At 41.9% G+C, this 16,105-nt stretch overlaps 1 protein-coding gene across 1 annotated transcript in view; it reads right to left on the bottom strand.

The window, feature by feature from the left end:
- Window positions 1–16,105, bottom strand: part of wdfy3 (WD repeat and FYVE domain containing 3) — a 287,240-nt gene that overhangs the window by 255,301 nt on the left and 15,834 nt on the right. The window lies entirely within an intron of this gene.

Raw genomic sequence — 16,105 nt, 5'->3', positions numbered from 1 at the left:
TGCAAGGCTTTCCGTTCGCCGGACAAAACGATCGTCCCTTGTTGTGGAAATAGTTACAATTCGGGCACCTCTGAGGAGGCTCATTGGTGAATCCCTGGTTAGCCAGTTGAGGTGGTTCATTCATGAATCTTCTGATATCGGTCGGTGTTTGTCGTCTGTTAAAACCCGTCAGGTTTTTGGTCTTCTTCTGAGGTTCAAACTGGTTGCTTAGTGGGGCAACAATCTCAGACGTTCGGCAGGCATGCACTGCTTGTTCAAGGGTTAATTCAGCATTCTGCAGTAACTCAGTCCTTAGCTTTTGATCGGTCATACCACTGACAAGCTTGTACCTGATTAATTTGTTTGATATGACCTCAAAGCGGCATCACTGGGCCATATACTTCAAGTCACAAATAAATCTTTTCACAGGCTCATCGGGAAGCTGGTGTCTCACAAAGAAATTTGCTCTTTCTAAAATACGGTTCGAGGGTAGGTCGCATAGTTCACGGAATTTACGCAATAAAACAGTGGGGTCACGCATAGTCTCAGCAGGTACAACTACCTGATCGTTGGCATCGAGAACGGCTGGCTCGTAGTCAAAGGTCCACGCTCTCATCATGGCTTCGGGTCCCGCCAGGTTTAATAGGAGGGAAGCCTTGACAGCATCTGGTTCATTACGATGAACGATATTGATATAGTCGATAGTCGATTTCAAAGAGCCTCCATCGTTCCCCAATGTCAGAATCGAAGATAAGCTGTGCAGGCTTTCTGCACGAGTGAGCCATGGTGATGCAAGTGAAACTGATAAACAGAAATAAAACCTGATATACGGACGCAGTGGGTTACGCCAAGCTTTCCGACATCATGTAAATAAGTATATTACACAGTCTGAAGTTTAAAGTCATCTTTAATTTACACACTTAATATAGCGGTACAGCAGGTTGTTAGTTGCTAGTTCATCACCGCTTCCAAGACTGCCTAGTGTAGGAAGTGGGTGTTAATATAAAGCATATTTCTACTATGATTGGTTCACATGCAATAACCAATCTACAGAAATATCACACATTTCCCATACACATGGACACATGGAAACTACAAAGTGAGCATCTGCTACGGATCACTCAGTTTTTTTTAAGATTATATACTGAGGCCAGCAATACAATCATATTAATGAAAAGAAAACTATATTCAGAACACAATATAAATCACGCTGAAGTACTGGGATATATGTCATAGTCAATAGCTTTATAAAACGTTATGGTGCCTATGGAAAGTTGAAAATATAGTCAAGTAATAAATCCCGACCCAACCCAATCTCAAAGTTACATTTAGTTTTGTTTAATTTTGAGATACAGCACCGTCTGCACCAACCAGCGATCCATGCATATTAACACTACCCTACACACACACACACTAGGGACAATTTTGCATTTATACCATGTCATTTAACCTATAAATCTGTACATCTTTGGTATGGGAGCAAAGATCTCGGAGAAAACCCACACATGGAGAAAGTACAATTCCCCTGCAGATAAGCACCCGCAATCATGAATCAAACCCATGTCTCTGGTGTTGTAAGGCCATAGTTCTACCGCTACGCCACCGTGCCGCCCCTATTTGGCCAAAAATATGAATATGTCCCATCCAAAAAAAAACTAACTCAGCCAATTTCCAATACAGCACCAATCATAAAGCAATGTAAAATCACCAGTGTTCCACCCCCCACACCCACATCCCTGTATCTTGCACCACATTTGTAGCTTAAAATTCATCCTATAGACCAGTGCTTCTTAAACTGGTGAATGGTTCACTCAAGGGCGAATTAAATTATTTAGGGGTGAATTAAACTAGAAGGGTGAACGAAGGCTGAAGGCCATTAAAATGGTTATTAAGCTCTTATTGGTTTTAATGGCAGTAGAGCTGGAAATTTGACGTTTTTTTCTCTCTGCCTATGGTTTTCTAATTTCAAAGTAACAGGATATTTCCAATAATTTTCTGTAATATAACCTTTTTGGGAAGACCAGACGAGTTAGTGGGATCAAAACCTTTATAAATGGCAACACTGGAGGATCACCGTAGGCAACTGTTGATCTGTAACTTTACTTTGCATGCCAATGTACATACTCCATGGTTTTATGAGCTAGTTTTCCAAGAAAAAAACTGCAGTAATCAAAGCCAGAAAGGGTAGGATAGGGCTGAAGCCCAGTGTTTAGATGTTGGAATGTTTTTTTATCATTCTAATAGAATGATAAAACTCCAACTCCAGTGGTGATTGGGTGCCACCGATGGTATCCATCGGATGGCACCATTGTAGTGGCAGCCTCGCCAGCAACTGTTAGTCGTTTCACCATTTTTGTTATTTTTAGTGTGTCTAAAAGTATGCTCTAAAGGTTTCTTAGTCTTTATTATGTGGGGGATGGTGGGGGGGAAACTGTTTCCCAGTCATTAATCTGGATGGAGGTGCGTCTTTTCTCTGTGTCGCATCTTCGTCCACCCCCTTCCCCGGGGCCTACCAACTGGATTGGCATGGCCTTTGTTGCCGGAGACTCGGCCTGTCTCCGGTAGGAAGCAGCCGATTCGGAACCTCCAAGCCGCGAGTGTGTTCCGATCCGTTCCGACGTCAGAGTTCCGATCATCCCGGCGAGATGGCCTGTACATCAGGCCGTCCGTAGCGGCGACTGCGGAGGGCTCAAAGGCACCGACCACAGGTGAACAAAGAGGAAGATGACTGAACTTTATTGCCTTCCCTCACAGTGTGAAACGTTTATTCCGCTGTGGGGGGTGTTCATGTTAAATTCTATCGTGTATTGTCTAGTTTGCCGTTGACAGCCTGTCTCCTCACATGGACCAACTGTACCTAAAATTACACCTTTTGTAGCTGTTTGTAGGAACATTAACCTACGGACCCGCAGGCCTTTGATATGTGGGATGAACCAGGAGACCTGGTGTAAACCCACAGAGAACATGTAAACTTCACACATACAACTTCTGATATCAGGATCAAACCTGTCGTTGAGAGACAGCAGCACTACCAGCTGAGCTATAAATAACTTGATTATGTTATGTCAGTTTGTCAATACGTCTCTGAAGCATTTAAATTCCTGTCCTAGATTTAATTAGGGACAATCTACAAAGTTCAATTAGTCTTCCAAGCTGCATGTCTTTGGGAAGTTGAGGGAAATCTATGCGATCACAGGGCGAACATGCAAACTCCATATTTAAAGCAACTGGTGACAGAATTGAACCTGGGCACAGCAGGGCAACAACTCTACTAGCTGCACCATTGTGCTTTGGCTGAGCCTCTTTTGCTGGTCTACTATCTCCTTTAATCTATCTTGGATTTCACTTTTAACGAATATAAGATAAATTTCATGCCAATATTCCTGCTCCTTTGTAAACATTGCTTCAGGGAATGAAGAGATATGGCTTATGTGCAAGCAGAGGAGGTTAGTTTAACCTGGCATCATGTTCAGCATGGACATTATGTGTCAAAGGGCAATCCCTTTGTTGAACTGTTCTATATTCTATGCACTTGTTAAATATGACATCACACTTATTATTTGCTGCTCAATATCCTTTTACATGACAAAGGGAAGAGATAAGACTTTTGCCTTCCATCACACTGAGGAGGTGTTGGAGATTCACTGTGATGGATGTTTGTGTAAATTGTGTTAAGTGTGTGTCTTGTTTTTTTTTTAAATGTCATACTGTAGGAATGAAATTTTGTTCAAACCTTGTCTGTTTGAATAACAATAAAAAACATTCTATTCTATTAGAGAGAAACTTGGAAATATTTTGCAGTATCTTAAAATACTTTGGCGTTTTAAAACGTTTTTTGAAATTTAGTTTTAATAATGCGAATGCCTCTTCTAGACAATAGACAATAAACAATAGGTGCAGGTGTAGGCCATATGGCCCTTCAAGCTAGCACCCCCATTCAATGTGATCATGGCTGATCATCCACAATCAGCACCTTGTTCATGCCTTCTCCCCATATCCCCTGACTCTGCTATCTTCAAGAGCCCTATCTAGCTCTCTCTTGAAAGTTTCCACAGAACCGGCCTGCACTGCCGTCTGAGGCACAGAATTCCACAGACTCACAACTCTCTGTGTGAAAAAGTGTTTCCTCATCTCCGTTGCCACACCACTTATTCTTAAACTGTGGCCATTGGTTCTGGACTCCCCCAACATCGGGAACAGGGAATCGGCTTCCTGCCTCTAGTGTGTCCAAACCCTTAATAATCTTATGTGTTTCAATAAGATCCCCTCTCGTTCTTCTAAATTCCAGAGTATACTAGTCCAGCCTCTCCATTCTCTCAGCATATGACAGTCCCGCCATCCCGGGAATTAACCTTGTGAACCTACACTGCACTCCCTCAATAGCAAGAATGTCCTTCATCAAATTTGGAGACCAAAACTGTGCACAATACTCCAGGTGTGGTCTCACTAGGCCCTGTACAACTGCAGAAGGAACTCTTTGCTCCTATACTCAACTCCTCTTGTTATGAAGGCCAACATGCCATTTGCTTTCTTCACTGCCTGCAGTATCTGCATGCTTACTTTCATTGATTGATGAACAAGGACCCCCAGATCCCGTTGTACGTCCCCTTTTCCCAACAACACCATTTAGATATTTTTGTTACCAAAGTGGATAACCTCACATTTATCTACATTAAACTGCATCTGCCCACTCACCCAACCTGTCCAAGTCACCATGCATTCTCATAGCATCCTCCTCACAGTTCACACTGCCACAGCTTTGTGTCATCTGGAAATTTGCTAATGTTACTTGTAATCACTTCATCTAAATCATTAATATATATTGTAAATAGCTGCGGTCCCAGCCCTTGCGGTAGCACTCATGTATTGATTCCAACATTATTTATCCATGGCGTTCTAGAGCTTGAATGTCTGTTGTATGTACATTCAACTTTCCAGGCTCATTTCAGCGATATTTTGTTATTGATCTACATTATCATGTTTCACCTCAGCGACATCATCTTTGTACCCAATTGTAGTCTGGTAGGCTATCGTGCTATTAATTTCTATCTTTTCTGTTGAGATCTTAAACATCGTTTGGTCAACTTGCTCGTGTTGCATTAATCTACCTGATCTATTTTAATAATATTGAATCCATGTAAACATGATAGACGGCTGGTTTGTGGAATACTTTCATTTATGCTCTCATTTTTTAAATATAAAGCCATCATTAGTCATTTTCTCATTTTTGTATCTAATCTGCTTGAAAGTTAATTTTTAAGCATACCTGTTTAGTTATTGTGACTTCCACGAGGTTGGATTCCATTTACATTTATTGAGTGAGTTAGGCTGATTAAGTAAGGAGTTTTGATGAGTAGGTCAAATTTTATTATTTAGCTATGCTCAATGGCTGAAAGTGTATATTTTTTAAATTAAAAAAATACACATCCTTCCAAAACCTCATGCATCATCAAAGCGCAGAAGTATCGTGGAAGGTGTTTGAGGTAATTTTAAATAACTTTAGGCTTGCACCCATGTGTATATTATGTGACAATAACATTGAGATTGGGATTATGTTGGGAAATTGAAAGCTCTTCAGATGTCATTAACACCCATTAAATGTTTTTATACTATTTCTGCTGGATCGTGTCAAAAGCAAAATATGACCGGTGGCAAAGGATTGATCATCTAGTTAAAAAATATTATGCAATTATCTATGTAGACCATATAAAATTGGCACTTTATTTGAACACACCATTTGTGATGAAATGTGTCTTTTTATTTGGACAAATATTGTGGAAGTATACGGCCACATCTTATCATTCCAAAGGGAACCATTAGTGATGAACTGTTTCTTCAGACAAAAGCCCCAAATAAATAGTCACTAAATCCAGTTCCACAAATATGATCAGAGACCCCATTCATTTCACTGAATAGTCTTGGTCTGCAGAATATAGGTTATTTTGTGTTTACTATCTCGTTAAGTTAACATTTAAAAAAATTATTTCCTTACATTTCCATTGTTTTTAATTATCTGAATGTCAGATTTGTTTTTAAAACAAAGAAGCCTTAGCATTGACAGATGCTAAAGTTTTATCCCCTGGTTTGATAGAGCCTCATGCCTTTCTAGATCTTTTAGCATTGGGACCTCAACAGTATGTCGCCCGAAGACTAGGTAATCGAGGTTAGACAAAAAATGTTGGGGTAACTCAGCAGGACAGGCAGCATCCCTGGATAGAGAAGGTGGCAACGAAAAATACAACTATAAAATTTAATCAGAAGGATAGTCAAACTGGTCAGAGAACTGGGATGGGGGAGGGATGGAGAGAGAGTGAAAGCAAGAGTTACTTGAAGTTATAGAAGCCTCTAACGTGTCCAAACCCTTAATAATCTTATATGTTTCAATAAGATACCCTCATCCTAAATTCCAGAGTATGCAAGCCCAGCCACTCCATTCTCTCAGCATATGACAGTCCCGCCATCCCGGGAATTAACCTTGTGAATCTACGCTGCACTCCCTCAATAGGAAGAATGTCCCTCAAATTAGGGGACCAAAACTGCACACAATACTCCAGGTGTGGTCTCGCTAGGGTCCTGTACAACTGCAAAAGGACCTCTTCGCTCCTCTTGTTCTGAAGACCAACACGCCATTCGCTTTCTTCACTGCCTGCTGTTTTTGCCACCAAAGTGGATAACCTCATTTTTATCCACATCTGCCATGCATCCATCCACTCACCAAACCTGTCCAAGTCACCCTGCATTCTCATAGCATCCTCCTCACGGTTCACACTGCCACCCAGCTTTGTGTCATCTGCAAATTTGCTGATGTTACTTTGAATACCTTCATCTAAATCATTGATGTATATTGTAAATAGCTGCGGTCCCAGCACCGAGCCTTGCGGTACCCCACTAGTCACTGCTTGCCATTCCAAAACCTACACATCACCTTAGAAAGGTACCATCTCAAGGCATAATTATGCACAATACTGCAAGGCACAGTTAACTGTCAATACACTGATGACACATCTACAACACTAAGAAGGTAGAAAACTAAAAACCTCTACCAATAACAACAAAAACAAAAATTCCCAATATAAACAGAAAATCACCAGAAAGGTGAGGGGGTAGCCACTGCCCGGGAGGTAGGGCCCTGCATCTCTCTAACTCCCACTATCATTGCCGGTACAATTCTCTTTCCAGTCACAGCTCCATATGGGAAACACAAAACACTGTTGTGTTAATTTATTTATTTTCCCCACAAGAAAGGAGGGGGAGAGGATCAACGCCCTGCAGCCATCACCCACGCCTTAGTTGTCCGGGCGTCCCGGTCACCCCGAGCCCGCGCTCTGGTTCATGACCCCGCGTCTCACCCACTCGCGCTCCGGTTCCCTCCGACAAACGGGCACCGTCACAGCTCGCACAGCGCGGCCGGGCTGATCTCAGCAGCAACCAAAGAGCATTGTTGTGTTCCCTCCGCCCACGGCCTTCCCTCACCTTCTTATTTTACGATCTTGCCAACTAAAATGGGTCAAAATCCGGCACAAAAAATTGAAAAATCTGATTCATTGTTAGGAAAAGAAAAGAAATCGGAATTCCGATTTTAAATGGAAGAATATCATGCCTGAGATAAGTACCCAATGTGTAGCTTATTAGCTTCAAAGGATCATTTTGGGGCCATACTTTCACCTAATGAATGATACTTTCACTCCTTATGTGGGTTGGGGGCAAGCAGTTGGCCGGGAGTGTCCAGGCAAGCAGACCTGGCCTGCCTCTGCTGTGTGACGACACAGGACTTGCTTGCAACAGATCGACGACAAAGGACCCGCTCGCCGCTGACTGAGGATTGCTCGGCGTGGACCGACGATAGAGGACCTGCCCGTTTCCGAACGAGGATCGCTCACCGTGATCAGTGGACCAGGAATCGCCCGCCACAGACTGTTGGCTGGAAGGCCCGGCTCGCCCAAAGCGGACTCCAGATTGGCCCCGAGCCACTGCCATCGACAGGAACCGCACCGTCGAGAGTGAGGGACAAGAGCAAAGTGAACATCGAGAACAATGTGGACTGGCGAGAACAATGGGAGGGCCATTGAGAATGATGGGGTAACCTGGTGGAGGGCCACCGAGAACAATGGTGGCGGGGCGGGGGAGTGGAGTGGAAGGGAGGCCTACTGCCATGTGCAATGGCAGGCAGTAGATAGGACGGTTCGGTACTTTTGGCGACATTTGTATATGGCCTAGGTTGGCTGCAAAACTAAACATTTCACTGTACCTGGGTATATGTGATGATAAACTATAATTCATTCATAAACTTGGAATACTGTGTAAAGCATTTGTCTCTGGTTATTAAAAAGGATATTATTGAATGTAATTCAGAGAATTCAGAGAAGCTTTACTAAGCTAATATCGGGTATGGGTAGGGTGGGGTGAGGAAAGGAAAGGTGAGACGGGCTAGAATTGTGTCTATTGGTGACACAATCGTTCATGTAATATTGTGTGCTTTTCTGGTCACCCAATTACAGGAAAGATATGGAGGCTTTGGTGTGGTTGCAGAAGAATTTTATCGCAGAGCTGCCAAATTTTGTCAGAACATTTCGGTATTCTAGTACCTGAAAATCAGTATTTTGCTGAGGAAATCAGTATTTTTACGTGGTGCCATTTTGCAGTATTTTTAATATATGTGCGGTCATACCCAATAAGAGCACAAGAATGCATAACTTTGCTACCAATTGAAATGTCTTCTACGCACCTTACTTGACAGTGCATTCATTGCCATCTCTTTGTATACTGCTGTTTGAACGGCTGCTTCCTGCATTTAACACCAGATGGTGATGTAGAAGCCATTTTGGAAGCCTCCCTTTCACTCTCTCCCTCCTTCCTCATTCCATCCCTCTCCCTCCCACCCTCCCTCACTCCCACCTTCCCTCTCTCTTCTTCCCTCTCCGTTTTTTCCTCCTTCCCTCTCTTCCCTTTCCCTTCCTCCCACTCCATCTCCTTCTCCATCTCTCCCTCCCCTAACAGTCTGTGACCCAAAGCGCTGTAGCCATAGCGGGGAGTGCTATTTTTAGAACCCATAGCGCTGTTCTTTGAAATTCCCACGCGTTAAACCAACAGCGCTATTTAAACCTGGAGCGGGACAAGCCGATAAATGCTTCCAGATCTTGAAATTTAAAATACTAATAGATTTAATCTGCTATAATTTTTAGAGGTGCAGTGTGACTTTTTATATCCTTGTATTTTTTAAGCAGCAAGATGAAACAGGAAGTCGAGCTGATTTTTTAAAAATTCGTATTTTACAAAGCAAATCCGTACATCCTTATTCTGATCGCATTTCCATACAAAATACGGAAAATCCGTACTAGTTAGCAACTCTGTTATTGGAATGCAGCCCGCATTCAGTGGTAATAGCTATAGGGAGAGATGGACAAACTTGGAATGTTCGCTCTGGAGCATCAGAGGCATGATAAGGTAGACAGTCAGAACCCTTCTCCCAGGGTGAAAATGTCTAGGACAAGAGGGCATAGTTTTAAGTGAGAGGGGCAGTGATTTCATGCACCAACAACTTTCTGTATGAATGTAAACACTTTCCCCGCACATCTCCTTTGTTGTTGATCTAGGAATATGGGGAGTGGATGGGTGGTGGGGGTATGGGTACAGACTAAACATTTGAGCTAAAACTTTCAGAAGTGAACTTAGGAAGCTCTTCTACATATAAGGATTTTAGTAGCAATGTTACAAAATTTTGAGATTTTAAAAATCAAGTCTGCACTTTATCCCATCAGATAAAGCATAAAAATAAGTTTAATTTGACACCTAATTCACTTTCATATCTCAAGTATTTAAAAAGTTATGGCCATTTTCATACTCGGAAATTAGCATCTTGTTCCCTATTGATTTTCTATGGACATAACAAAAAAGCTGTGATCGTGGACAGTCAAAGGCCCATAACTTTCTTAAAAATTAAGAGAACTGAATGAAATTTTCAGTTATCATAGATTGAACCATTCTGAAACAAATATAAAATAATCTTACTTGGATGACCTGAAATTAAAGCATATAATTAGTTAGTTACCCAATTGTAGCTAATTTCAGACTTCAATTACTAGATCTAAACTTCTATCCATTTCTTAATAAATGATTAACATTTTTAAATAGCCTGTGTCCAAATAATATTCACAAATAATTCACAATAAAACATGATTTTTAAGTCTCATTTACATTAATTTATAGGCCAAATGGAAGGAATTTAGTGTTCAATTGCTGTAAATTAAAGTCCATTTAAATCAGCTTTCTAGTGGGATCCTGTGAATGCGCTGGTTTAGAACGTTCACATTGCGCTAGATTTGTGCCCTCAAACGCCCAGAAAAATACTGCAGGATATAATGGGCCCAAAATTAGCTACTCGCAACTTTACTTTGTATAAAGGGATCTTAAGAAGCCCTTTTTAAAGTAAAAATAAACAGCCTACCTGCTGTTGTCCGCTGTATGAGATCAGGCCGGTTGCTGGCGGTCGGGGGTTTAGAGGTTAATTTTTAACCTACTATAACAAGTATAGAAAGCCCTTAAAACTAAAAATAGCTCCAGCTATGGAATCTTCCACCGATTTTTCGTTAATAATTAACTAGGCTGAAAAACCTCGATTTGAACAGCCTAGTGAAAAATCGCGTTTTAAACCCGCCCCCCTCTAAACGGCGCCAAAATCGCGCACACGGGCTGGGACAGATTTTCAGCGACGCTTCAGGTAGGTTTTGCAACATACCTGATTTTAGGAATTAGAAACTTTTTGTTTCCCTAAATTTCATCATCTGCAGTCTGTTAAATCAACATATAAATTCAATCAATCTTAAGAATGTCAATTAAAGAATGGAGTTATTCCACATTCAGTGGACAGATTCTCTCGAGCAAGCATCAGAGAATTGCTATACTGCCCTACTTTGACAAAAGAAAGCAACTGACAGAAGGGCGTTTTCTTGTAAATGAGGAAAACGTGTTTTTCTTTTAGCTCTCTGCGATGGAATTTCTTACTTCTCTGGTATAAATATTTTCAAATTGTACTCAGACTGATTTTGTTCACCATTGTGTAGAGCATATCTCAAATACCCTAAAACAAGCAATAACTCAATTTTGACAAAATTGTCAGTTGCTTCCTTTTGTCAAATTAGGGCAGTATAGACCAGCGGTTTCTCAACCTAGTTGATGATCAACAGCAACGATCGCAACTTAAAAGTTTCAATACGGGTCCAAGGAAGTCTATTAATGCAATTGCTTATCCTTATGCATTGCTAAATATACAACCCGTTATTTACTTTTCCTGTTAAAAGAAACAAATGAGTATAGGTTTAGATATTCAACGATATTTAAAGAAAGTCCAATAATGGTTGAATTTGTTATTAGGTTTTATTAAGAACTAAGAATCACACAACTGTGAGGCAAGTACGACACTCCCCAGGATGCACTCCAAGGATCGTGTAGGAGTCAGAGTGGTGGGCTGGGTGTAATGTGATGCAGCTTTATTTAGGTGCCATGATCACTGGATGTCACCATAGTTCTGGGTGACATATCAAAGCAAGATCTCTTTCTCATCACAAGATCATCGTGAATGTAACAGCACGTATTAGAACATTTTACTCAGCAACCTAATTTCCCAAAGTCCCTTTAAACGCAATTTGACTGGTAATTTTATTGTACCAATGTGTAGCATGTCATATAGGACATAATTAAATATGCTGTGATATTAATGGGAATAATATCCAATTGCCCGGAAAATCTGCCACCATTTGCACCCTTTTGAGGAAAAAAGCACTGTCTGCGAATGGTTGTTTGGGGGGTTTGGGTTGAGTAAAAAGGCATTCTCTCTCTCTCCCTATCCCTCTTTCTTTCTCTCTCCCTCCCCCTGTCTCTCTCCCTCCCTTCTCTCTCTCCTCTCTCCCCTACCCCCCCCCTCCCCCCCTCTCTCCCTCTCTCTCCTCTCCTCTCCCCTCCTCTCTCCCTCTTCCCCCCCCTCCCTCTCCCTCCCCCCTCCTCTCAGCCCCTCTCCTCTTCCCCCCCTCCCTCTCCTCTATCCTATCCCCCCCTCTCCTGTACCCCCCCTCCCTTCCTCCTACCCCTCTCTCTCTCCCCTCCCCTCCATCCCCTCCCCCCCATCCCCCCCCCCCATCCCTCCCCTCCACACACCCACCTCCTTTCCCTCCACCCTCCTTCCCCCCCCTCCCCCCCCCTCCTCCCCCCCCCCCCCCCCCACCCCCGTTTTTTTCCTCTCCCCCACACATGCCTACCCACTCCTCTCCCTGCTCCTTTCCTCTCCCCGGGACCCCCACCCCCCCCCCTCCCCCTCACTCTCTCTCTCTCCCCCTCACCCCCCCCCCCGATTTTCACCCCCTCTCTCTCCCCCCCCTTCTCTCTCTGCCCTCATTCTCTACCCTTGCCCCCAACCCCCCCCCCCCCCCTCTCTAGATGTGACTGCGTTGGGGGCTATGCGTCAGTAGATAGGGTGGTTATGGAGTAAAAGGAGCAAATTAATCATATTAATATAATATCAAGGGGGGTAATTAGCGTGAGTGCGGGGGGGGGGGGGTATAGTTAGTGTGTGACGCTGCATACCGCCATATCTCTCTAGCTTTTCATACTGTTCTGACTCACCTGGAGCGACAGGGCACATATGTGAGGATGCTAGTTGGAGACTACAGTTTTGCTTTCAATACAGTCATCCCCACACAGCTCACTTTCAAACTTCGCCAGCTAGGCCTCAGGTCGTCACTATTCAACTGGATCCTGAATTTCCTGTCGGAGCGTCCTCAGGTCGGTGAGACTGGGCCCCCTCCTGTCCTCCACTATTACTCCGAGTACTGGCACACCACAAAGTTGTGTACCGAGCCCCATCTTCTACTCCCTCTTCACACACAACTGTGTTCCTGCATTCGCCACTAACACCATCGTTAAATTTGCGGATGACACAACAGTGATTGGGCTGATCTCCAATGGCGATGAGTCAGCCTACAGAGCGGAAGTGAACCTGGCGAGCTTGTAGTCAGAGAACAACCTGTCCCTAAATATAGCTAAGACCAAGGAGCTAGCTGATCATCAACTTTAGAAGGTTACAGGGTGATGAGTATGCCCCAGTCTTCATCAACGGGGACAGAGTGGAGAGCGTGTCCAGCTTCAGGTTTTTGGGCACACACATTTCAGAGGACCTCACATGGTCCAGTAACACCACTGCATTGGTCAAGAAAGCACAGCAATGGCTGTTTTTCCTGAGGATGCTGAAAGAAGCTGGTCTGCCCCAACAGATGCTGGTGACTTTCTACTGCTGCGCCGCAGAGAGCATCCTAACATACTGCATCTCTGTGTGGTATCCTAATTGCACAGCAGTGGATAGGAGAGCTCTTCAGAGGGTCGTCTCCAGAGCACAGATCATTGAGATACAGCTCCCAGCCCTGGAAGACATCTACAATGCACGTTGCCTCAGAAAAGCCATCAGCATCTGTGAGGACTCCACACACTCATGCCACCGTCTGTTTGAATTTCTTCCATCTGGCAGACGTTATAAGGCCTTTCGCGCCTGCACCTCCAGACTGAGAAATAGCTTTTTCCCTAGAGCTATAACTGCACTGAATCGGTCTGCTAAGTATCCCCCATAATCTGTCTTTGCCCCCATAAGCAACTGGCACAACTGACTTATCTCAACAGTGACAGCTGCTGTAACTTTTAACCTCAGTATACATGGACCTATTTGTACTTTAACCTTAGTTATTTTACAGCATCGATACGGAGGTTGCAATCTTAATCTCATTGTTCTTGTACGATGACAATAAAGATAAATTATTATTATAGAATGCATTCTATTTGCAACATTTATTTTCAAATGAAATTCACTGATTTTTTTACAGCCACCAAACACCCAACGAACTAACCTTTCTCCTCAAAGTTTACTAAAATTAACGTAAACTTTTCACCATGGAAGTTATGTGGATGAAGGTCTAAAATTTCCCTTCTTTTCTTCAGCATCAAAGAAAAGCCTGGCTGTCACAATTAAGTCCGTGTACTGCCATGTCTACTTTTCTGTTGATTGAACCATTTTAGTAGTGTGGTAAATATTCTTTTTACAATTCAAATGCTGCACATTCGAAACAAACTGGAAATGCTGAAGATATTCAGATTGGACCTATGAAAAGTGAAACAAGTCTAAAATTTCCAGGTCAATCATCTTGCTCAAAATAGACCATCAAAAACATTTTTGCCATTTGTTTTTTCTATTCCACCATTTTCTATTTTTAGTTTATAATTGATGTACTTCTATCATGAAATCTCTCTGCCTCTAGCATCTGCAGCATGCCACACCTTCATGTCTTTCAATAACACAATAAAAATACAGCTTGTGGAATTCAAAGTAAAGGGAAGAAACTTTAAGATTTCTGCATTTAAACATATGTACATTAAAATCAAAATTTATTTTTAATCAACAGCAAGCACAGATGCAGTTGGATCATTTTGAAATGGCTTCAATACAAGTCTTTGTGGTGAACATTAATTCCAACAGATTTAAGCTTACAAAAGAATTGCAGGATACAATTTGCTGGAAATTGCTGGAAGAGTTGCTGTGGTTTCAGAAATAAATGGGTGTGCAAAATCTTCAAACAATTTTAATCAGGAAACGTGGAACGCCCAGCAGATATGCCATTGTTACGATCATGGGTATACTGCTGGACAGCAGAAGATCAAGATCCAAGTAGTTGACTTGTAACCATACTTGTAGAATCCTGGTATGATATTGTTCATTTGAGCAGTCATCTACGAATATCTGGACAATTATATTTATTTTAAGCTACGTAGTGGCATTTTAACAGATGAGCAAGACCATGGATCAGTGCTGTATCATAATTCAAGCAATTTATAAAATGTGGATTAGGAATATGATGGACATAGCACGCCTTGAAGAAATGAGACTCCGACTAATTGATAAATATGACCAATTCTTAAGGAGTTGGTCTCCTTTCATCGACTTTTTGGAATCATGTGATGCAGCGGTACCGTAAAGATTGCTGATTTCAGTTCATGACGCGGATAGATCTACATCTCCGAATACAGATTTGAAAAATTCTCTTTTAAGGGGCCTTCTCTTCTATTTTTACTTTCCATTTTCTCTCTTTCTTTTTTATTTTTTATATACACACTTCACGTTTTTCTACTCTCTACCATCTATTTTCCCACTTTTTCCTCTTTCTATTGTTTTATTTTTCTTGTCTTGCTTACTTCCTTCTCATAACATAAAACTAGAGGTTGTACATAGAATGGATTACGGTATTACATAGTTGGCACCTAAAATTAGGTTCCACTGTACTGTTTTGTACTGTATTAACTTCTAATAAAATAAACAAAAAAAAAAATAAATAAATAAATAATAATAATTCAAGCAATTTCTGACCTAATCAACAACTATTACAAGTCTAAAGAATTTTCACATCATTGGGTCATAGTTTGGAGCTCATCCAGTCTTGGATGGGCTAAAATGTTAAGGCATTTCAATAAGCTAGGACCTCCACTTATCTTAATTTAGCAAGTATATGTTCCATTTCTTCATGTATCCTACATTTAACTTACATCATATTCATCATATTTTTGAGACATGAAACATAAATAATTTAGAGACAAAGTACAAGAAAATGCTGAAAAAATACAGCCTCTCGAGTCTCCTCCAATGAGACCAACACTGACCCCTTTGCCACGGTCATGTTGTCCCTTAAAATTTAGCATTTTTATAAAGTATATAATCACAAAATTAGTATCGTCACCAATGACACCTATCCCTACTTGGACCCATAAAGCTGAATGAGCGAGAGTTACCAATTTTACCCGCATGAGAACTTCCAAGAGCCTCAGCACCAATTTGCGGTCAACCTTATTTGAAGGGCTGGAGAGCCGTTGTATATCGCAGCTTACTACTCATCTGATTCTCAACACAATGTTCAGCATAAGCTCTACGCATGGGGCCAGAAACGTGTTGCTATCTTGCCAATAACTTTATTCTCAGGCCCATTGCCAGGATTGCCGATAGCCCAATTAGACAGCTCAACTCACATTCATCTCACAAATAATTTCAATATAATAATAATAATAATAAATTTTATTTTCGGGCGCCTTTCAAATCTCAAGG

This window comes from Leucoraja erinacea, chromosome 1 (genome assembly GCF_028641065.1).
Source record: "Leucoraja erinacea ecotype New England chromosome 1, Leri_hhj_1, whole genome shotgun sequence".
Taxonomy (NCBI): Eukaryota; Metazoa; Chordata; class Chondrichthyes; order Rajiformes; family Rajidae; genus Leucoraja; species Leucoraja erinaceus.
This window is presented reverse-complemented; position numbering and strand designations above follow the sequence as displayed.